This window comes from Hippocampus comes, unplaced genomic scaffold (assembly GCF_001891065.2).
Source record: "Hippocampus comes isolate QL1 unplaced genomic scaffold, H_comes_QL1_v1.1 scaffold199, whole genome shotgun sequence".
NCBI classification, from domain to species: domain Eukaryota; kingdom Metazoa; phylum Chordata; class Actinopteri; order Syngnathiformes; family Syngnathidae; genus Hippocampus; species Hippocampus comes.
In genome coordinates, this window is record NW_017805372.1 from 344448 (window position 1) to 349902 (window position 5455).

The 5455-nt window shown below is 45.1% G+C and overlaps 1 long non-coding RNA gene across 4 annotated transcripts in view; it reads right to left on the bottom strand.

Moving 5' to 3' along the window:
- LOC109517097 (uncharacterized) overlaps positions 1 to 5455 on the bottom strand; it is a 14816-nt gene that overhangs the window by 2923 nt on the left and 6438 nt on the right. For 3 of the 4 annotated variants that reach the window (XR_002168478.1, XR_002168476.1, XR_002168479.1), the window contains 2 exons: positions 1679 to 2032; positions 1478 to 1550 (listed from right to left, as the gene is read on the bottom strand). This is a non-coding gene — a long non-coding RNA (uncharacterized LOC109517097). The remainder of the gene's footprint in view (positions 1 to 1477; positions 1551 to 1678; positions 2033 to 5455) is intronic. The other variant, XR_002168477.1, reaches the window with a different exon arrangement.

Consider the following 5455-nt stretch of genomic DNA (forward strand, 5'->3'; position numbering starts at 1 on the left):
GGCAGCTATACAGGAGGTAAAAATGAACCCTGCGTGGAAAAGCGCTTGCATAAAAAGGGCGACAAATGCGTTACGACTGCAACTTGTTCCCTGCTCTTTCCACAATCAAACTATTTTGAAATTGCTCAACCCCTCGATCCGGTTTTCTTTTTTTTACATTGAGCGTTTTTGACCGTCCCCATGTATATGATATAATGTGTTGTCATTTTTAGCGACGTAAAGAACGCCATGTCCACTCTGTGGGAAGTGCCCGTACAAATAAAATGGCCCCCCTAATTGGCAACAACCAACATGCTGCATGTCGAGTGATGTCACTTTGTTGGAGGGAGGCGTGAAGGGAGGACAGCCAGCCTGTTGGGACGCCATTGAGTTGCATCCATTAGCGTCCAAAAAGGCAGGTGAAAATGATTACGCACAGTACGGTCACGCATGTACTGGCCTTCATTAAACATCTGGTTGAGTTTTGTCGAAGGGGGAAGCCACGTTAGGGTGGTCCTCTCTCCCCCAACACATCTGTCCTGTTAACACGGGTCGGGCCGCCAGCGTTCTAACGTCTTAACATCTCCTCTGGGCGGTGCAACGCGACACCTGGGAGGCTCACGACTGACTGCATAATTAAAAGAATTACATGGTGAGAAGCATTGCGGGATCACGTTTGTGAACGCATGGCAAGATATTCGAGTAATACCCGGATATACTGTATTGCAAGTACTCCCATGAGCGGACTTGAGGGTTCCCTACCGTGGATTCGGCTATTCAATGAGTGACTTTTTGCTGGGACTGAATGGAGACTGGCTGGAAAATTTCCCTGATGGTTTGGGGTGGCACAGTGAAAAGGTCACACTTCTCCACGGTGCAAATAAATAATTTTCACTCATGGAGGCAGCAGTTCATTCACTGCACAGTAAGGAGGCGGAGCATGGATACATCACCAAACACAAATCCCACCGTCAAGTCAAATATTTTCTCTTCGATATGTTCTATGCACCCCCACTATGCTAAACACGGCACTCTGATTAATATTGCGTTTGTAGAATGTAAATTAAGCAGCAAAATCAGCCCGTTTTTTTAAATTCATCTCAGCCGGTGGCCATTTTGCCACTTGCCGTCGACTAAAAATGACATCGCAGATGGTCAGGGCTCAGGTAACGACGATCACGGCTCACCCATTTTCCGAGGATTGTCATCTGACATTCGCAAGCTGAGCCGTGATTGGCTGTTACTTGATCCCTGCGCAGCTCATTTTCAGACGACAGCCAGTCACAAAATGGCCGCCATTCATCAGAAGACCGCGTTTCAACTAGTCAGGCTGCATCGGGCATTTTTGACTTGACTTCCCTTATAAGATAAACATCAGCAGATTGTGTTCCATTATTCTCACAATCCAAATATATTTATGTGTTTTGCGTTATACTAGCGATGATGTGATTGCTTGTCTGTGGCATTCCTGTGGCAGTACCATGAGAAGATGGCCAACCTCCAAAAGGTCTTGATGACATCATCACAGTTTCACCTCACCAAGGACTGCCATCACATGGGAGAAACCCGGTCTAAAAACATAATACAAATTAAAAAAGGACATTTGGACAACAATACGAAAGCACAAAAGACTAATGCTGTGGTGTCAGACTACGCCAGGACCCCCGCGGTCCCTCACCCACCCTCTTGACCTTTTCACCTTGGCTGCATGGTGTCCACATCATCCACTTTTCCTCCTCCTTTGCCTCCATCGCTGAAACACAACGCACAGGCAAAACGATTGGGACAATGACAATGTTACACAGGCGTTGGAATTGCACACATTCTTCCACACCGAAGCTTCCAAGCATAGCTTGACCGACTTGGGTTTTGGCCTTCCCCGAACTTCCCTCTAAAAGCTGTAATTGTCCAAATCATTTCAAGAAAGGTCTCGTCCGACCTCCGATTGATTGATGACGAGGTGTGTCCAAATACCGTTGCCCGTGTATCAGTCTGAGCGAGGGTCCATGTTGATGGGATCGGGCCATATTTGGTCATGAATGTGGTTTGGAGCCTAATGACAGAAAAGGATCAGGACACGGCCCATATCCACAAGTGCACATTAAGTCCAATGCCTTATTAGAAATAATATCGTATTTAACATTGCGTTGCTAATTCATAGCTCTTAGATTGTTTCCTCCCCTCGATGCGCGCGCCCACACACACACACACACGCACGCACACACACCCACCCTTAACCTCCCATATTAATCCATGAGCTCTAACCTGGAGTCTTCTTTAAAGTCACTTTGGGAACTTTAAACACACTTTCATGTCTGATTGTTCCTGAGTTCTTTAGAGGGTGTGTATTATGCATCCGTGTGCGTGTGTGTGTGTGTGTGTGTGTGTGTGTGTGTGTGTGTGTGTGTGTGTGTGTGTGTGTGTGCGCGCGCGCGCGCCTAAGTAGCAACAGATGCTGCGTGTGACCTCAGAGGCTTCCTGGAAACTCAAATTTGTCAAAATGAAGCAGGAAAAAGAGAGAGAGCACTGCAGTTTAGGTAAATGTAACTTATACGGGACGGACACACACACACACACAAACACACACACACACACAAAAAAACGCACATACACACACACTGTACGCCATGCAAACCAAGCTTTTCGGGTTGTGTTACAATGACCTCATTGAATGGTAATCATAAATTGTACACATGCAGCATCAAATAGATGATAACATGTGACCGAAGACGTGATGTTACAACGCAAAACGAGAAGCCCTCGAGTGATCGTAGTATTTTTTTTGCTATTTTTCCCAAACTTTAAAAGAGTAAAATACAGTTGGCCCATTTTGGCCAGTTTCAGTTATTTATTTATTTTTAAACATGTATTAAAATTTTTTAAATTATATATGTGCATACAAAATAAAGACACATTAGGCAGCAAAACAACATTTCTTCATTTCTGTCCCACAAAAAAAAAAAAAAAATTGAATGATTAATATTTTTCTGTGCATGCAACGGGTGGTGCTGAATATATTGCGGAAAAAAAGAAAAACCTCTGTTATGTTAAAATAATATCGCCTGCAGCTGATATGTTATTTTAAGTCCTTTTTTTAATTTTTTTTTTTTTTTTTTATGAGGGACAATTTCCTGCCGATTTAATGACAGACCAGCGACTTGTGAAACAAATGGCGTTCTGACTCAAGGCTTCACTCCGGGTTTTCACTTGCCGGCTCCTCGTATCTCGCAACAAGGCCGAAAATAAACCAGCCGTGTGATTGGGGACACAGCGGCGGCTGATGGCGGCACCTCGCCGGGGGGAAACGGCGCGGCCCTCGCACACATCATCCTCGCGCCGGAAAACAAATCACGCTATCTGTGGGCGACGAGCAGGCCTCGAGCCTAGCCCATGATATCACCTCTTTAGCAAAACAAGAGGAAACGCGTGCCAGTCGCTCTCATATGCGACCAATTATTTCACGGTGAAGTCGAGTTGTGGGAGCTGGAGGGAGGAGGGAGGGGGGGGGGGGAGGGGGACATTAAAGACATTTTCAACCATTAGCCCTTTAGCTCTGGGATCATACTGAGGGTAATAGTGACTAAACGCTGAATAAACACATTTGGCTAATAGGTCATTCCAACCTGAAACGAACGGCAAAACCAGCCGATTGGCTCTCGCGGACGCCATCATCGGCGACAGGCGCATGCGGAAAAGACGCAAAATCACATGCGAGTCGGCGAAACAGTGTCAGTGTCGGTTTTTGTTTGGGTAGCACATTTTCGATGGCGAGCATAAAGTCAGTGAGCTTCAGGGTGAACAAAAAAGCAAGCATTCCATGTGCCATTTACGCAGCTACTGTAAAGTAGGAATTGCATGTAGTTTTGTTTTGTTTTTTTGCGATACATTCACTTCTGCATTAGTATCAATGTACGGTTGCCACCTACGCTGCTGGTAAGTCTCATGACCCATTGTCATAAAAACGTCAAGATATTTTGGATGCTTTGATATGATTTTTTTGCGCTGCTTCAGTCCAATTTCCCCAAGCATATTCTCTTATCTGATAACGACAATCGTGCGACCGATTGTCTGTCAGCATTCATGCAAAAAATAAAAAATAAGTCAATCCAAAAAGATTTAGAGTTATTGTACTTGTTTTCGTACAGTTTAGTGTCACATCTGTTCCGAGTGTTTCAGTGGGAAATAGAACGGCAGCATCACAAACTTGATTTTGTATTAGACAAATTAATAGGCTAAAAACAAAAACAAGAACAAAAATGACAACATTGCCGAAAAGTAGAAAGAAGAAAAAAAAAAGAAAAGAAGAAATGAATCGTGTTTTGTGGAACCTTGACTGAGCTCAGCGACGGCGAGACATGGAGCACGCGAAGCGTGGCAGTAAAAAGTCCAACGCGCGGGTCGCCTCGCTGCTCTCTTGCAGCGGGCCCGCGGCTCTGTTTACTTTCCGCTAGCAGGGCGATCTGGAAGTGTTTGGCCGGGGCTCTGCCGCTCACTGGGAACGATCAGGCAATTCACATTTTAAACTATTTTGATATCGGGGCCCTGTGGAGAGTTGCTCTTTTCCTTGAGAACATGACTTGCCTTTGGGCTCTGGGGCCTGCTCGCACGGCTTGAGCAGTAAACACGGACATGGAAGCCAGAGAGTTCCTTTCGCGTTGTGAATTGACGACTACAAAAAGCAAGGAGGGGGGGGGGGTTGTCAGGGGGGTGGGGGATCACCCTCTCCCAAGATCTCACGATTGTGAGGAGGATTCCACTGTAAACAGACTGCAGGGAGGGAGATCGATGCAGACGAGTGACTTAATACCTCGCACCGAGGAGAAACGTATCGACTATAAATAGACTGGCACTGGGTAGAAATTTGCGGCAGCCATCTTGGCAAAGTGGTTTCATGACACAGCAAAGAATAAGACAGTTTAACCCTTTCAAAAATATATTTGAATGACGTGATATAAGGGCTCACACAGACTAACACCACCGAAATTACCATTTAATTGAATTTAAATCAACACAAAGCTTAGATTTGTTTGCGATGACTAAAAAAAAAAAAAATGCACACCACCGCCTCGCTCGGTGTCATCCTACACCTGACCGGACATGATGCGATGAAATGAGGTACTCAGTGTAATATGTTGGGGGACGGAGTACACAACGGGGGAAGAAACATCTGCAATGTAACTTTCAACGCGGCTCGGGAAAAGTAAATTCGAAATGATCAATTATCAACACGACTGGTCATTTATAAAAGAAGAGAGCGCTAATTTGTCTGCGCGTTTCCGTGTTACTTGATGTTCATTTCTGCTCCTTCCTATTTATTTATTTATTTATTTATTTTTGCCTGTGTTGTTCTCTCAGCATTGCAATGCATCACTTGACATTACCCAAGCAAGTTTGAGATGCAGCGCATCAGCTGAAAGCAATTTGGTCCCGAGCGCAGCTGCCAGGCGGATAAGACTTTCCTTCTTTCGTTTACTTT